Source organism: Gossypium arboreum, chromosome 12, assembly GCF_025698485.1.
Source record: "Gossypium arboreum isolate Shixiya-1 chromosome 12, ASM2569848v2, whole genome shotgun sequence".
Taxonomy (NCBI): domain Eukaryota; kingdom Viridiplantae; phylum Streptophyta; class Magnoliopsida; order Malvales; family Malvaceae; genus Gossypium; species Gossypium arboreum.
Genome location: NC_069081.1, coordinates 33,417,091 through 33,436,516, shown reverse-complemented (window position 1 = coordinate 33,436,516; position 19,426 = coordinate 33,417,091). Strand labels below are relative to the sequence as shown.

Sequence of the window (19,426 nt, the reverse complement as noted above, 5' to 3'; positions counted from 1 at the left end):
TGCAGTGGCCTTTGATTTCCCTGGCCACCCCACGAGAAATTGGGATGGTTCCTCCAACCTGCATTATAAGTGTTACTGTATGGGTTATTTTGAGGTCTAGAATTATTGTTACCCATATATTGAAATTGTTCCTCCCCGGTGCTAAGGTTGAAAGATTCATATTCTGTGTGTACTCCTCCTCCATTTGAATCGTACCTCATCACTAGATGTACCTGAGTAGAACCATACAAATCGTCAATCTTTTTATTTAAAAGATCTACCTGGTTAGACAGTGTAGTAACCGCGTCGAGGTTGAAAACACTGGCTGCTTTTGTCAGCTTTGTTCTCATGACTTGCCACTGATAGTTATTCAGTGACATCTCTTCAATAAATTCGTAAGCCTCTTCAGGTGTTTTGTTGTTCAAAGTTCCACCGGCGGCTGCGTCGATAATTTACCTTGTTGAGGGGTTCACAGCATTGTAAAAAGTCTGAACCTGCAGTCATAAAGGTAACCCATGGTGAGGGCACCTTCTTAATAGGTCATTGTATCTCTCCCATGTATCATACAGGGTTTCTAGATCCATCTGGACAAAAGAGGAGATATCATTCCTTAGTTTAGTCATTTTAGCCGGCGTAAAATATTTTAGTAAAAATTTTTATGCCATTTGCTCCCAAGTTGTGATTGACCCTCGTGGTAACGAGTTCAACCACTACTTAGCCTTATTCCTCAATGAAAAGGGAAATAACCAAAGGTAAATGGCATCGTCAAAAATGCAATTGATCTTAAAGGTGTCGCAGAATTCCAGAAAATTTGCCAAATGAGTGTTTGGATCTTCGTCGTGCAAACCATCAAACTGAACAAACTATTGTATAATTTGAATCGTGTTAGGTTTCAGTTTAAAATTATTTGCAGTAATAGCAGGTCTAACTATACTCTATTCAGGTCCTGTTAAACTAGGTTAGCATAATCATACATAGTACGAGGAGCGGGATCCTGATTTACTCGGTTCGCAATAGCCACAAGAGGTAGCGGATTATTATGATTATCCGCAATCTCCTCGGTTGTGGTTTGAATATCATCCTCTTGCCCTTCCTCTATGTATTGTAGGCTTTGTCTTATCTTTCTTCAATTTATACGAGCTGTGCTTTCGATCTCACTATCAAAAAGTAGAGGTCCTGACAGGTTCCTTCTAGTCATAAACTATAAAAACCTGCCAGAAGTAAATAAAATAAAATTTAGTAATATAAAAAAATAATATTTAAATTGCAATAAAATAAATGGCTAAAGTAATAAAAATTAAGCGTTCCTAATATCTTAGTTCCCCGGCAATGGCCCCAAAAACTTGTTATGCATGATAAGTTTTATATTTATGATTGATCGTACTTGAAAACTAACTATTATCACGATAAAGGCAAGCGTACCTATCGAACAGTAGTATAGCTTATAGCAAGATCGAAATATCGAACCCACAAGAACTAAAAGTACTAGTATTAACCTTCTTTTTATTATCTAGCCTAAAAATAAGGGGATTTGCTTTATCTAAACTAATTAACTAAATTAAGAATGCACAGGAAGTAAATTGGGGAAATACTTTTGGGAAAATTGATTGATTTAAACAATACCCAAGGAAGAATCCACCTAGACTTCACTTGATATTTGACTCTGAACTAAACGATTTATTCACTTGACTCAATCCATAGAAATCCTTAATTTATATTATTATCTCTCTCGAGACTAACAACGTCTAACCCTAGGTGGATTAATTGAAATCTCTTTCTAATTAAAACCCCTAGTGTTGCATTAACTTGCTCTATGGATTCCCCTATTAGGTTTGACCCTAATCCAGCAGATTTATGTCGCCCTATGTCTGGGGATGCAATCAACTCCACTTAATTTTGCTAGATCTACTCTTAGAAAGTGACTTTTGCTCTTCTGAATAAGCACATCAATACTTGAATCAATATCCTAGAATATTAAAGCAAAAATTAAGAACACATAATTAAGAACAAATCAAGTATTTATCATATAATTCAGAAAATAGTAACAAGATCCGTCTTGGGTTTCATCCTTCTTAGGTATTTAGGGGATTTAGATCATATGTGTAAAAGAAAACATCTCAGAAGAATAATGATAACAAAACATAAAGAAAACTCAAAAACCCCTGAAGGAAATTGAAGGGAGATCTTCAATCTTGAAGGAGAATTCAGCTTCTGAGATGGATTGACCGGCTTTTTTCGAGTAATTCCTTGCCTCCTACTCCGTGTGTTCCTCTAGGTGCCTCCTCGGGTGTTTATATAGGCTTTAGAATACTTCAAAAACCTCAAAAGTGGCCTTTTCTGAGTAGAACTGGACTTGGGCTTGACAGGGACACGGCAGTGTGCCACCCCCGTGTGGGGTGGTTTAGGCTATGTTAAAGTCTGCTAAATAGACACAGGCATGTGGTGTGGCTTAGGCCATGTTACAATCTTTTAAATAGACACGAGCGTGTGGTCTACCCGTGTAAGGAAGTCTAGGCCGTGTTAATTTCCCTTATTGACCCATTTTCTCCGTTTTTGGCTTGTTTCTTGCTCTTTTTAATCTCCTATCCTCACCTAAGTATAAAAAATGAAATTAAAGGATTAGGAGCATCAAATTCCACAAATCTAATGATAATTCATCCGAAAATGTACTAATCATGGGATAAAAATATGTATAAACTTATCAAATACCCTCATACTTAAGCGTTTGCTTGTCCTCAAGCAAAGTCCTCAATTCACAATTGAGAATTCATTTTTCTCAACTTATAATTCCTATCAATAATATCTCAAAATAATCCATAAGTAATCATACATTGAGAATTCAACTAGAAGAACATCAAAGTTTCAAACATTCCAAGTTGATCATTTTATCACGAAAACATAGGTGTCTCCCCTCATCTAAGTAATCACCTTTGATTCAAAATATCACAGAATTCAACATCCTCACTAAAGATTCACTCAAATCACTTGAGGTGTTTAAGGACAACAAATTTAGCACTCATCAATCAATATGAAAAGTTATTACCATAGGCTTGCATGAAAATCAAACTTTCACCACTATATATTAAGATGATACATCAATCAAAAGGTCTTTAGAGGGTTGTAACGTGGCTTTGGTTAGGGGGTGTGGTCACAAGCTGAAAGAGAAAGTTAGAATCGAGAATGAATTGAAAAATTACCTAACTAGAAAAATACTAAAGCTGAAAAATTACATTCCTAATTAGATGATCCTAGAATTGAGCTTTTTTTCATGGTTAACATAGTTTTAAACCAAGTATTACATAATTTCGTAATATGCTAGACGACAAATCTCAATTACAGCAACTTCGTTCGTTTTTTTTTTTTTAAGAACAAATCAAGTAACATAGAACTTTGCTAACTATCAAAAATAAAACATAGCTAAGCAATTTATTCAAATCAAATCTTGACAAAAATAGGGATCAAATTAATTGAGGGGATTTCAACAATAATGGGTTATGGGTTAATATTGAGGGTAAATCAATGAATGGCTTGTTAGGCTCAAGGAGGTTCACTAAGGGTTAAATATGAAGGTAGACTTTTATGGAGTGAGTGGGTTAAACCTAAGTGTCTTTATCATCTCGATAAATCAAATCAATGGTGTGGTCTTGAATGCATAATCGAAGCAAGTTCTAGAATAACAAATCAATATTGATGCACTCATAGCAACAATAAAAGTGAGCATGAAAGAAATAATATATGCTCTAAAGGCTCAAGATCTCTCAAAAATTATGGCTTTTTGATTTTAATCCTGTGAATTTCAACTTCAAGATAATACCTAAACTTGGGGAAATAACCTAAAAAATTTTAATTCTCAAAAATCAACTTATCATGTTTGATTCTCTAATTCCTTAAAGTTTAAACAATCAATGCATAAATGCCTATGTTTTAATTCAAGACATATCAATAAAAATCATAAATTAATCAAAATTCATTCTAATAGTGATATGAGTGAGTCACGTGAGAATAAGACAAAATTCATGGATTTTTCTGATAATGATATAAATAACCCCCCCACACTTAAGATGTACATTGTCCTCAATGTACAAAAATAGATTTACTGAAAAATATAAATATAAGCTCATAAGATAGGGAGAGAAGTGAAACTTCCTGAATGTTAAATGGAATCTTTGAATTGGAGTCATGAAAAGTAATTGGCTAAGACAAGGGTGAGATTGGAGGAGGATACTCCCGTGGTGGTAGAGGTTGTTAGTCCACAAGTCCTGCGCTAAAAGAATATTATAACTGGTGGTAGCTATGGCCGTGGTTGAGCAGGGCATGGCAGTCGTGGAGGACCTTTTCCAATGGAGTTGCAAATTCCTAAGTAATAGTGAGCTTTGGAGCTCTTCACAACTGCGATAGAATCATTAACTCTTTAGGAAATATAAAGTAGCATGATTACTCGTAAAGAAATGGCCAAAAACATAAATTACATAATATAAATTGTAAAACCTAAAGATAAAAATAAAAATAGTATCAAAGAGAAATAAAATGAAAAGTAATTTAAAAAGATAAATAAAGATAAAAGTAAAAATAATAATAATAAATAATAAATAAGTCTTCAAAAATCCTCATCGCCAGATGGTTCGCGAGGTGGGGGTGGCGATGAGATGTGAAGGTGCTGACAAATCTGATGTAAGGTTGCATCAATGTGATCGAAGCGCTAAAAACATTGCTGCTCGAATCGAGTAAGATGCTCAGAGATGTCAGAGAGTGAAGCAGTCGCATGAACTGGACGATGAATAGGTAGTGGCTGAGATGGTGGATCCTCGTGAGGTGGAGGGACATCATCAGTAATGCCCTCTGGGTCTTCCTACTCAACTGACTGGACGAGGCGGTACTGAGGAGGATCAAATCCACGTCGCCGCTCGATCATCCTCTTTTGGATCATACTCGAGATGCCCTGTGGGGACATCTGATCGATGAGGGTGAGGGAGGATGATTGTGCTGCCGTGTTGAGGAGACTGAAGAACCATGATAGAAATGTCTCCCTACTTATGCCGCTTTGTCTGATGGCCAATGGCGAGGGCGATGAAATAAGCAAGGTCGAATACGTGCCCATAAGCCATGCTCCATAAAAAATAAGTGTCGTTAGTGCTGACGGCACCGGTACTCTCTTGCCGTTCTGTCAGGATGTAGGCTAGGATGGCATGTAAGTATCTCAGTGATGGTGCGAGAGCTGATGCCTTGGAGCAACTAGGGTCATAAGTGGTCGAAGCAGGGACTAGGGTCTTCCAGCAATTTGAAGGAGAATAGTGGATGTGACGATGGAGACTGTCGAAGTCGTCGTCGTCCATGAACTCCTCCGTATAGAGTCCTAATACGACATCGAACTCAAGCACGTTCAACTGGTGAACTAAACCGTTGAGACGGAACTGGACTGTTTCGAGATCATCAAACTCTGTCATAATGGTTTGAAAGTGGAAGGTCGAACAGAGTTCTAATGTGAGATCGAGACATGTCGGCTCGACGATCTCAAAAAAGAGCCCCTATGGATTAGTAGTCAGGAAAGCTCGGACTGCGTCAGTGAGTTGGATCTGCTCTAGAGCGGTCCAATCAATACATCGGCCTGCGTTGATGGGTCTTGCACGAAGTATTTAAAAAAGTTCCTCTTGGGGTCCCAAGGGAAACTATAAGAAGGGGTGGCGCACTTCGGCAGATGCGATTGCTGACGTGGCTCTAGATCCCTTCCGTTTTTTTGAAGCGAAGGCGGCGGTTTTCTTACCACGTGGATTTGAAATAGTGTGCCTATGAATAAAAGAGTAAGTCATCAATAATAATTCCTACATCTGCAAGCAAAGTCTAAGTAATCCAAAAATAATAACTTGCTCATAAGATAATATGGACACAAATTCAAGCATGCTAAAAACAAAACGTGGTGATATTTCATATGAATCAACGGGCTAAATATAAGATGGACAGAGTACTAAGGCTAAACCAAGCGAATGCTAAAGGACCAATCAAGTGATAGTGGATAATACTATTAATAATCCTAATCACGTGGGCAAATCAAACAAGAGTAAAGATCAATGAAATGACTAAGTAAATCTTTATCATTAGTAAAATTGGAAATCACTAAACATAGATAAGCATGCAAATTATTAACAATGAAAACAATTATAAGTCTAGAAATCAATAAAAGAAGTAAAATAAAAAGTAATAGGGTGAAAGGGAAGCAAACGATTGATGAACGATGGTGGTGCTTGACGGAAGAGGGGTGCGGCGTCGACGTGTTGCAGATGACGGCGGCGGTGGTACTGGTGCGACAGTAGGGTGTGGGATAAGTGAAGTAAGGAAGAAGAAGATGGGAATGTGTAGGGAATGAAGGACAAGAGAGAAGATTTTGATGTGTATGGAAGAAAAAGGAGAAGAAATGGTGGATTTTGGGAGCTTAGGTAGTGACGGCAACGGAGAGGCTGGCGGCTAGGGTTAAGGTATTAGGGAAGGGGATGATGAATAGTGGGGGTTTATATAGATTTTGGGGCACACGGCCATGGGGCACGCCTGTGTGCCCTTACTTTAGCTCGTGTGTTTCGTGGTTTTCGAATTGGGGCGCGTCTGGAATTCGGCCCATGCCCGTGTGTTTTGGGCGTGTTGGTGCACACGATCGTGTCACACGGCAGTGTCCTGCTTTGTTTGCTTCTCCCATGCCTGTGCACAAATGCGCACGCCCATGTTATTTTCACAGTTTCGACCACGGTTGGTAGGCACGGGCATGTCGCACACTCGTGTTAATTTCTCAGTTTCTACCAAGGATTATAGACACGGACGGGTCGCACGCCTATGTTGATTTGGTAGGATTGCCCACGGCCATGTCGCACAGCCGTGGCAACATATCGAATCCCGTGTTTTGCGAAAAATTTGGCTCTGTTTCCACACGACCGTGTCGCCGCCCGTTGTATGAGCACGGCCTTAGGCACGCCCGTGTGCCTGGCCGCGTGGGTTTGGAAAACCTGTGTTTAAGGACTCAGTTAATGCTTTAGATGTTAAAAACTAAAATTTAAAGAAATCAATACTGTTAGTGCTCGGGTTGCCTCCCCAGAAGCGTTTATTTAGAGTCTAAGCTCGACTTACCTCTTTGTTCGTGGTCATGGTGGTGCGAGGAGTTTACACTCCTCATTCCTACTATCGATTTCATTGAAATAAGGTTTTAGACGAGTATTATTTACCTTAAAGTGTCGAATTTGGACTGAGTTATCTCGACTGTATCGTATGGGAAAATACTAAGTACCGTAAAAGGGATTGCTCTATTTGGTTCAAAAGTGGTAATATGAGGGTCTGCCGCATCTAATAGTACTTTGTCCCCAACCTTAAGTTGATTTGATAAAACATTTAGTCTGTCATGGCGTGGTTCTGGTTTATCGTGTGTTCTTGGTTTCTGTGTACGTCATTCATCTAGTTCCTCGATCTGTAGCCTTCTCTCTTCATAGATGGGTCATTTGTTGTTACTTGAACATGGCTCATGTATGCTCTTCGAACATGTTTCCTGCAAAGAAGGTTGCACCCTATGATCAGTATTAGTAACATTATTTATACAACCACCCTCAATATTCGATGTGTTACTCGAACTACAAGCTTGAAGAGTGATTGTTTCATCACCCACACGAAGTGTGAGTTCACCTGTACCAACATCAATAATAGTTCTAGCAGTTGCTAAAAAGGGTCATCCTAAAATCAAAAGTACGTCACTAGCCTCTTCTATGTCTAAAACAACAAAATCAATTGGGAATATAAATTTGTCAATTTTAACAAGTACATCTTCAATAATACCCCTAGGAAATCTAATTGTTTTTTTCTTCCAATTGAATGCTCATCATAGTTTGATTGGGTTTCCCAAGACCTAGTTCTTTAAACATTTTATAGGGCATGACATTAATACTAGCCCCTAAATCAGCCAAAGCATTGTTAACATTTAAACTACCAAATTAAACAATGAATTGTAAAGCTCCCTGGATCTTTCAACTTGTTGGGTAGCATATTCTATAGAATGGCTAAGCAAACTGCATTTAGCTCCACATGCGACGCCTCATCCAACTTTCCCTTATTTGCTAAAAGCTCCTTTAAAAATTTAACTACGTTTGGCATCTGCAAAAGAGCTTCAATAAACGGTAAGTTAGTATGTAATTTCTTTAATAATTTAAGGAATTTACAAAATTGTTCGTTCGTATGGTCTTTCCTTATCGCTCTGGGGTATGGCACTCAGGGTTTGTACTTTTTACTTACCGGTTTTCGCTCAGTGTGGTCCACCTCATCCTTACCTTTACTTACCATAATTCCTTGCCTCGGTTCTGGTTCAAGTTCAACTAAACCTTTTTTATTTCGAACGGTAATCGCATTAAGCTGTTCTCTTAGGTTAGATTCAGTGTTACTCGGCAAGCTACCTTGTGGTCGTTCAGAAATCAATTTAGCAAGCTGGCCTATCTGAGTTTCAAGCCCTTGGATCGACACTTGTTGATTCTTAAGTGCTGTTTTGGTATTCTGAAAATGGGTTTCTGACATCGAGATAAATTTCGTTGGCATCTCTTCAAGGTTCGGCTTCTTTTCCTGCTGGTAAGGTGGTTGTTGAAAACTTGAGGGATGCTGTGGCCTTTGATTTCCCTGGCCACCCCACGAGAAGTTGGGATGGTTCCTCCAACCTACATTATAAGTTTTACTGTATTGGTTATTTTGAGGTCTAGAATTATTGTTACCCATATATTAAACTTGTTCCTCCTCGGTGCTAGGGTTGAAGGATTGATATTCTGTGTGTACTCCTCCTCCATTTGAATCGCAGCTCATCACTGGATGTACCTAAGTAGAACCATACAAACCGTCAATCTTTTTATTTAAAAGTTCTACCTGGTTAGACAGCATAGTAACTGCATCGAGGTTGAAAACACCGACTGCTTTTTTCGGCTTTGTTCTCATGACTTGCTACTGATAGTTATTCAGTGACATCTCTTCAATAAATTCGTAAGCCTCTTCAGGTGTTTTGTTGTTCAAAGTTCCACTAGCGGCTGCATCGATAAGTTGCCTTGTTGAGGGGTTCACACTGTTGTAAAAAGTCTGAACCTGTAGCCATAGAGGTAACCCATGGTGAGGGCACCTTCTTAATAGGTCCTTGTATCTCCCCCATGCATCATACAAGGTTTCTAGATCCATCTGCACAAAAGAGGAGATATCATTCCTTAGTTTAGCCGTTTTAACTGGCGGAAAATATTTTAGTAAAAATTTTTTGGTCATTTGCTCCCAAGTTGTGATTGACCCTCGTGGTAATGAGTTCAACCACTGTTTAGCCTTATTCCTCAATGAAAAGTGAAATAACCGAAGGCGAATGGCATCATCAGAAATGCCATTGATCTTAAAGTTGTCGTAAAATTCCAGAAAATTTACCAAATGAGTGTTTGGATCCTCGTCCTGCAAACCATCAAACTGAACAAACTGTTGTATCATTTGAATCATGTTAGGTTTCAGTTCAAAATTATTTGCAACAATAGTAGGTCTAGCTATACTCGATTCAGCTCCTATTAAACTAGGGTTAGCATAATCGCACATAGTACGAGGAGTAGGATCCTGATTTACTTGGTTCGCAATAGCCAGAGGAGGTAGCAGATTATTATGATTATCCGCAATCTCCTTAGTTGTGGTTTGAATATCGCCATCTTGCCCTTCCTCTCTGTATTATAGGCTCCGCCTTATCTCTTTTTAGTTTCTGCGAGCTGTGCTTTCGATCTCACTATCAAAAAGTAGAGGTCTTGACGGGTTCCCTCTAGTCATAAACTATAAAAACCTGCCAAAAGTAAATAAAAGAAAATTTAGTAATATAAACAAAATAAAATTTAAATTGCAATAAAATAAATGGCTAAAGTAATATAAATTAAGCGTTCCTAATATCTTAGTTCCCCAGCAACGGCCCCAAAAACTTGATGTGCGTAATATCCTAATTTTGGGCCTAGTTGGAATATTGGTTTCGTGACCACAAAATTCGAGATAGAAATAATGATTTTATGATTATTTTGAGGTCTATGATATGATTTCATGATTGTGTGAAAATTTCGTGAAGAAATTTTATGCATAAAGTGCTTAAATTGAAATTAGGGACTAAATCGAATAATTTGCAAAACTTGCATTCTAGAAGTTTCTAGTATCAAATTGTTTTGAAATATTAATTAGGAGGTCTTAAATAGAAATTTTACCAATTTATAAGTCTATGGACAAAAATTGGACATGGATGGAATTTTTGGAAAGTTTAGTAGTAAGGGCATTTTGGTCATTTAGGGGTAAAATGAATTAAAATACAAAATTAAAAGCCAATTTTGCTCATCTTCAACCCCATGGCCGAATATACCAAGGGAGACTCCATGGCTGGGGTTTTCAAGCTTCCCAAGCTCAATTGTAAGTCTGTTCTAACCCCGTTTTTCAAGTTCTTTACGTTTTTGGAGTCCCGGTAACTTGATTTAGCTTATGCTAGCAATAATTCAACCTAGGGTTCTGTAACACCCCAAACCCGAGATCGTCACCGGATTTGAACACGTGGTGTTACCGGGCTCACTTCCCTTATTTCTCTCTTTGTAATATTGATTGCTGTTCCAGGCAGGCTAGCTAACTGCGTCACTGTCGCCTTAAAAATCATATCTCGAGTTTCAAAACTCGGAAACTGATTCCGTAAATTTTCCCTGAATTTAGACTTATATGTCTATCCATGGATTTATTTCTAGAATTTTTGGTCGGGCCAATTGGTACATTTTATTAGTTAAAGTCGCCCATGTTACAGGGGTCGACTACACTGACCTTCGCGCATTATGACCTGAATATATTCTAGTACAGAGCTTCAATGCTCATGCAGTTTCTTTCTAATGAAACTAGACTCAAAGGGGAATCTGCACATATAAGGTACGACTTCTAATTCCTTCTGGATAATTTATGGTAAATTTTCAAAGTCGAGACAGGGGACCCAGAAACCATTCTGGCCCTGTCTCACGAGAACTTTAATATCTCTCAGTATACTGCTCATATGGTCGTTTCGTTTTGTCCATATAAAAATAGATTCATCAAGGTTCAATGTCATAATTTATTCACTATTTAATTCTACTTCTACTATTTTTAGTGATTTTCAATCTCATCTCACTGCTGCTGTCTGCAACAGTTACTGCGATGAACTATGCCAATTTCGTGAATCTTTCTTTGGCCTTACTAATCATCCATCATACATGACACAAATTATGGCCACCTTATCAAAATTAAAATTTCTAAGACTCGTGGCTATAGGTTCTAGCATCCCACTCGACGACCACATAGGCCATTTTCACATGGCTGAAAGTTTACAACCCACAATTCAACAAAACATAATAGCCTATACATGCCAAATGTTCTCCTAGTTCAACTACGAAGACAATACCAAAAGGTTTCCAGCCGGTGTGATGACTTCAACGACGGTTCCAAGCACGCAACAATACGAGTCTAAGAGACCTAAAATGGGTGACAAGAAAACACCGAGTGAGTTTATAACTCAGTAAGTCATAAGCATTCATCAACCATCCATTAATAAAATTTTCGCAACATCAAACGATAAACGAGGCTAGGTACTTCATCCATATCGAAACTATACTATAATTCCTCGAACCTTTCGGTTCAATCTCATACCAAGTCATACATCCACATTTCATATTTTATACAATAAGATATTTGAGGCATTTTTACACACCAACTCATTCACACCACAATCATACAATTGCAATCATCACATAGATTTAAAGCTTACCAAGCTCAACCCCGAGCATGAACGTATTGCCTAATCGTCATGAGCTCAAGGTACTTACCCGATCCGCTGTTCGGGATTAACTCGATAATGTCGCACACTCAGTGCCAATTGTAACGCAAGAGCATATAGTGAATCCGCACACTTAGTGCTATATATTTTCAGCTCGCACACTTAGTGCTATATAATTTTCAGCTCGCACACTTAGTGCTATATATTTTCAGTTCGCACACTTAGTGCTATATATTTTCAGTTCGCACACTTAGTGCTGTACAATTTTTAAACCCGCACACTTAGTGCCAATCTTGTCACCGTGTCCATTTATACCCGCACACTTAGTGCCGAGACCAATACCTTATGCATGTTGCTGCCTTTATACATTCAACCATGGCATCATTCCATACACATACATTTTCATTTACTCATCAACTCATTTAAACACAATTATGTATATATTATGGTCATTTACATCAACACCAAATATATGCTTAATGACTTACCTTGTGTTGGGTAAAATAATTTCAAGTCGGCTACTCGATGACCTTCGCCTTTCCCTTGCTTGATTCTCCTTCTTTAACTCCTTGAGCTTGATCAATAAATCAACTAGTTTAACCATCTTGCTAAACATTCATAATTTAACTACACATGCATATGTATGCTTGTATATTCGGCAACCGTCCTCACTAATTACCCATTTAGTCGATTATACACATAATTAAAGGTAACATCATGATTAGATTTAACACCATCTTTATACTCAATTAGATGGCGAATGTATGTATATATATACAATGTCAACTATAACATCTTTTAAACACCTAATTTCATCTCATGAACATTTAATCAAATTTTCCTAATCTAGCATATATTTTCACATCTATTTGTAACATCATGTAAATTCACATACAACTACAATTAACCAAGCTCTTCATCCAATCATGCTCTCATGTTCGGTCATCCATATCTATTCTAGCCATAACAAAATAATTTCTAAGTTTTAACACAAGCACAACACTTTAGTACCATGGCGAACACTTCATGCCTCATCACCACAACATCAAAACACCAACCGCATCATTCCTATCACCGAGACTATGGTTCGCACCTTAGCTTCCCACATTCTTCTCATAACCCTCATAGTTCATTCGCCACCCATCATTCAACCAATAAAATTTCCTAGCAAACCCCTATGGCCAAGCACACACACACACACTTACATCTCAACTCACAATACCCAAAAAAAATCACATACTATCTAAACTATCTTAAACAATCAAAGAGTTCCCCCCTTTTCCATAGCCTAATGTTCCATTCCCCAACATTATTCAACATTTTTGCATGGCTAAACAAGAACCATGATCGTTCACTCACAACAAGTAAACATCTTACAAGTTAACACAATGTACTAACCTCCTTAAGGCTTCAAGTGACCGAAGTTCTCCCCTCCTTCCTTCCTTCTAGCCGGCCAAGTTCAACAAAGAGAGAACTCTCTTTCCTCCCTTTCTCTCCCTCACTCACGGCAATGGCAAAGGTAAGGATGAACATTCCCCCTTTTTCTTTTCTTATTTTATTCCCCTTTTCTTTTCAATTCCTTTCTTTATTTTAGCTTGTCTCCCATTACCCAATTTCTCATTATAAAATCTAAGGCAAACAAATACATTGCCCATCCTCAATCTATCTTGGCTGGCCACCATAAGGAAATTTGGCAATTTGACATGCAAATCCAAGCATTTTCTAATATGTATCAATAGGCCACTTTAACCTTAGCCTAGCACATTTCTCAATTTCCTCACATAAGTCCTTTCTAATAAATTTCACCTACAAATGACGAAATTAAGGCACTAAATTTTCACATATGTATATTCATGCACAATAAACATAGAAAATAATAATTAATTAATTTTGTGTCTCGGTTTTGTGGTCCCGAAACCACATCCCGACTAAGGTCAATTTTGGGATGTCACAGGTTCATATTTGGAAAAATACCCATAGGTAAAATTTGTGTATTCTGGTGTTTTATGATACAATATGAGGTTTTAAATTATGTTAGACGACTTGTACTGCTCGGTTTTAAGCAAAAACGAACAAAAGGGCTTAATCGGTAAAAATACCTAATAGTCATAAGTACATGTTAGAGTGAGAATTTGATGTTGCCATAGAAGGGAAAAATGATCAGCATGTCATAAAACATATGAAAATAGGCTGAAGTTTAATTTACGAGCTTTGGGGCAAAAGTGTAAATATGCAAAAGTTTAGGGGCAAAACTATAATTTTGCCAAAATATGATTTTGGGTCAATTTGAATAATGTGAGTCCTAATTAGACTATATTTTAAATGATAGAGCAAGGAAAACTAAAATTCGGGCTAAAATGGAAAAATACCAAGTTGTGGACGAAATGGTAAAAGTAGCCATTTTCGCATACGAGGTAAGTTCATATGTAAATGTTGGTGACATAGTTATTATTTTAAATGTTTTACTGTTATTTAAATGATATGATAATTATTATGAAATATTATACTGTGATAATTGTTTGTTAATATGTCAAATTATGTGATATACTTGGAAAATGTGAAATACTACCGAGTATCGGTAACGGCATTCCGTAGAAGATGGTTGAGACACATGATTGGGAAAAAGGTCCCGTTGAACCTTAGGAATGGATTAGGATACAAGTGACATATCACTAGGATGTTTGGGCATCCGAACTCGTTTAGTTGAGTCCGAGTTCACTTATGGATGCGAATGTCCGAACTCGTTGAGTTGAGTCCGATTTCGAGAGATGTAACTAGGCATCCGAGCTCGTTGAGTTGAGTCCAAGTTCACTTATGGATGAGAACGCCCGAGCTCGTTAAGTTGAGTCCGAGTTCACTTATGGGCGGGTTACATAGTAGCTTGGCTACATATGTGGCACTTATGTGCAAACTTTCCATGTATCCGAATTATATTCCGATGTGTTCAACGGTAAAATTCTACTCAAATGGAGGAATAATCAAGATGAAAGGGACATATTGGTAAGTGTTGTGAAATGAATACTTTGAACAGGTGTGTACTTAACCCTCGGGTTGAAAACTCGATATAACAACAATATGGTAAGATGATAAATGAAAATGTGATATGAATGTCTCGGTGATGATTATGCAAATGATGTTTTATGTTTGCTTATATAGTTGTGTTACTTGCTATTTGCATGTGAGCTTACTAAGCATTTATGCTTACTTTCTCCTTTTCATTCCTTGTAGTGTTGACAAGCCAGCTCGAAATCGGGAGCGATGGAGGCATGCTCACACTATTCAGTATACCATCTTGGCATAATGGCTTGCATATTTTGAGTATGGCATGTATAGCATTATAATCATTTTGTATATATGGTCTTATGATATGGTTATTGAGTGGTATGGAAATGCTTGGTAATGATTAGCCATTGGAATGGCTAATCATGATCATATTTGGTGTTATGTATGCTAAATTGCTAGCTAATTCATGGAAACCATGAAATAGGTAAAATTTACCATAAAATAGATTCAGACAGCAGCAGTGACGTGAGTTTGAAAAATTATTAAAAATAGTAGAGATACAATTAGATGATGAATAAATATGGAATTGAAGAATTATGAGTCTATTTTCATATGGATGGAACAAAACAGGTATATGAGTTATATTTTATGAAATGTTTAAATTTTTGTGAGACAGGGCCAGAGCGATTTCTGGATCCCCTATTCTGACTTTGAAAATTCACCATAAACTGTTCAAAGATAATTAGAAGTCATGATTTATATTTACAGATTCCTTATTGAGTCTAGTTTTATTAGAAATAAACGGCATAGTCATTGAAGCTCTGTACAGGGAGATATCTGATTCGTAATACACAAAGGTCAGAGTAGTCAAACCCTGAAACAGGGGAGATTTTAACTAATAAACTGTACTAATTGGCCTGACCAAAAATTCTAGAAAAAAATTAATAGATATATATATGAGTCTAGTTTCAGGAAAAATTTACAGAATTGGATTTCGAGTTTCGGAACTCGAGATATGATTTTTAAAGCAACTGTGATGCAGTTAGTCAGCTTGTCTGGAAATTTTAAAATGAATTGTATGAGCTGTTTAAGTAATGAATTAAGTCTGTTAACACCTCGTGTTCGACTCCGGCAACGGTCTCGGGTACGGGGTGTTACAATGTGCATGAGAAGTTTTATATTTATGATTGATCGTACTTGAAAACTAAATATAATCACGATAAAGGCAAGCGCACCTATCGAACAGTAGTATAGCTTATAGCAAGACCGAAATGTCGAACCCACAAGAACTAAAAGTACTAGTATTAACCTTCTTTTTATTATCTAGCCTTAAAATAAAGGGATTTGCTTTATCTAAACTAATTAACTAAACTAAGAATGAACAGGAAGTAAATTGGGGAAATACTTTTGGGAAAACTAATTGATTTAGACAATACCCAAGGAAGAATCCACTTAGACTTCACTTGTTATTTGACTCTAAACTAAACTATTTATTCACTTGACTCGATCCGTAGAAATCCCTAATTTATATTATTATCTCTCTCAAGACTAACAACGTCTAACCCTAGGTTGATTAATTGAAATCTCTTTCTAATTAAAACCCCTAGTGTTGCATTATTTCACTTTATAGATTTCCTTATTAGGTTTGACCCTAATCCAGCAGATTTATGTCACCCTATGTCTAGGGATCCAATCAACTCCGCTTAATTATGCTAGATCTACTCTTAGACAGGGACTTTTGCTCCTCTGAATAAGCACATCAATACTTGAATCAATATCTTGGAATATTAAAGCAAGAATTAAGAACACATAATTAAGAACAAATCAAGTATTTATTATATAATTCAGAAAATAGTAACAAGATCCTCTTAGGTTTCATCCCCCTTAGGTATTTAGGGGATTTGGTTCATATGTGTAAAAGAAAACATCTCTGAAGAATAATGATAACAGAACATAAAGAAAACCCAAAAACCCCTGAAGGAAATTGAAGGGAGATCTTCAGTCTTGAAGGAGAATCCGGTTTCTAAGATGGATCGATGGGCTTTCTTCGAGTAATTCCTTGCCTCCTACTTCGTGTGTTCCTTTAGGTGCCTCATCGAGTGTTTATATAGGCTTTAGAATGCTTCAAAACCCTCAAAAGTGGTCTTTTCCGAGTAGAACTAGACTTAGGCTCGACAGGGACACAGCCGTGTGCCACGCCCGTGTGGGGTGGTTTAGGCCGAGTTAAAGTCTGCTAAATAGAAACGGGCGTGTGGTGTGGCTTAGGCCGTGTTACAATCTATTAAATAGACATGGGCATGTGGTCTACCCGTATGAGGAAGTCCCGGCCGTTTTGATTTCCCACATTGACCCATTTTCTCCGGTTTTGGCCCGTTTCTTGCTCTTTTTACTCTTCTATGCTCACCTAAGTATAAAAAATGAAATTAAAGGATTAGGAGCATTAAATTCCACAAATCTAATGACAATTCATCCAAAAATGTGCTAAGCATAGGATAAAAATATGTATAAATTACAACTTATCATACGTATTATAAAAATAGATATAACCTAGTATAAGTCTTTTTTCGTATTAAGTTTATATAAGTTTTTATAGTTAAAGCTACAGACTATTTGGATTGTGAATTCAGATATTATAATGTCGATACTAATTATGAAAATAGAAAATGTTTTCTTACATCCGTTCGTGAGACATGATATCATTTGAGAGAATGGTGCTAGACACAAGTATAATAAACAGTTGGCGAACTCTTTTATTTGAAGCATTCAAGGCTTCAAAATGTGGTTGAGAAGACATTTGTTCTAAAAAATTATTTTTCATATTAACAACATCACCTTTGTATAACATAAAAAAATTTAGACCATACTAGCATGTTGCATATTTCATAACTTCAATCATAGGTGGAAATGAGAGATCCATACTTCAAAGAGTTCATGGAAGAAGAAGATCTTGATAATCTTAATTATGCAGATTCAAATTTAGATAATGATGAGCTCAGTCAAAGACCAACAGATGATGATAAGAAGAATATGCTAAATATTAAAGAGGAAATAGAGAGGAAATAACTTTATAAAATGAACAAGAAGAAATAAATAAAATTGAAAAATGGTTTATTTTTCTTGTTTTTTTTAATAATCATATTATCAACTACTTTTTCAAACTAACACAATACATATGATTATTTGATTTTAATTTTTGTTACTTTTTATAAATTAATTTTATCATACTAATAAATTTTATAGTAATTAATATTTTTAAAATGAAATTTATGTAACTCTATAGTTAAAATTTGTACTACCAAACATTACATAAAGAATTACGATGTAATTACTCTCATCATCCAAACATGTCTAGGAAATTACAATTCATTGTAAATACAAGAGAGTGTAATTATTATCTTAGTAATTACATTTTCATTCAATTATTTTGCGATGTCCAAACAAACTCTAATTGTATACATATTAATATCTATTAATAATGTTGTTGATTGAGTTGGTGTCACAAATTAACTCAACATCAACTTAATATTGACGAGAACACCATGTTAAAAAATTGTAATCATTTAGTATTCTTAGTACGATGTATTTATATGTTTAAATTTCATTTTACTTACAATTTGATCTAATTTTTGTTAATATGATGTATTTCGTGTTTAACTTTTTTACTCATGATTTAATCTAATTTTTATTTTAATATAGTACATATTTCATGTGCTATTATGATTACTTAGTTTCAAACCATATGTTTCATTGTTTATTGTATGTTATTTTTAAACAAATATTTGTGTTCTAATCCGTGGTTTCCATACACATACATGTGTGATAAAATTTTTAGTAAGAACCTATAAGGTTTGAGCGGATTTTTTTTTTAAGAATTGAGCGAATTGTTGAATTTATATCATTTTGTAATATTCTTTTAAACCAAAAAAGAAAGGGTAGACTACACTCAAGATCACTAAACTACTAATAAATTTACGTTTTGATGACTCAACTTCAAAAAGTTACAAAATGGTTATTAAACTATTCAAAAATTTTCATGTCATTGAATTATTTGAACGTTTTTATTTAAATCATTGAGTTGTTAAGGTTTTTTTCTAAAGTCTGACTAGCGAGCTCCAAGCAACAATTCAATGATAGGAACAATGGATCAGTACCCTTACTTAGATCCAAGTCGATCTAACAATCAATATCGAAGATCGAAAAAGAAATTTGATTGGATTATGGTTCATAGATTCGTGATGTTTAAAGTTTTTCATGAAAAAAACTAAATTGTAAAAAGGGAGGGGAATGAAACCTTTTGATCAGTGTAAGCAGTGCAAATAGAGAAGGCCATACAACAAAAATATTAACAATCCATTAACTTGAATGAAAATTTTTTGTATAATTCAATGATCATCTTATAACTTTCTGAAGCTGAGTGACCAAAATATAAATCTATTAATAGTTTAGTGATTTTAGTGTAGTTTACCTAGAAAAGGAAAAGAAATGGCGGCATAGCTTTGTTTTTCTTAACTTGTCTGCCGCTGCTAGATGCCTACTCTTGATAGGGCTATTGGGAGTGAGGCGTGGCTCAATTCATTTCCAAATTATTTTGTGACCCACTTGCCTAGACTCAAGTCTAATCACAAGCCTATCTTTCTTTCGCTTCGATCTGAGCTTTAT

General features: G+C 36.2%; 2 non-coding genes and 1 pseudogene across 2 annotated transcripts; all 3 read left to right on the top strand.

Moving 5' to 3' along the window:
* Nucleotides 1-489: 489 nt before the first annotated feature.
* On the top strand, nt 490-596 carry LOC128285983 (small nucleolar RNA R71). Its single transcript, XR_008276530.1, has one exon. It is a non-coding gene; the product is annotated as a small nucleolar RNA R71 (small nucleolar RNA).
* A 5,612-nt stretch (nt 597-6,208) lies between these two features.
* Nucleotides 6,209-19,426, top strand: part of LOC108477798 (U-box domain-containing protein 4-like) — a 30,540-nt pseudogene continuing 17,322 nt past the window's right edge.
* On the top strand, nt 9,083-9,189 carry LOC128285840 (small nucleolar RNA R71). Its single transcript, XR_008276388.1, has one exon. It is a non-coding gene; the product is annotated as a small nucleolar RNA R71 (small nucleolar RNA).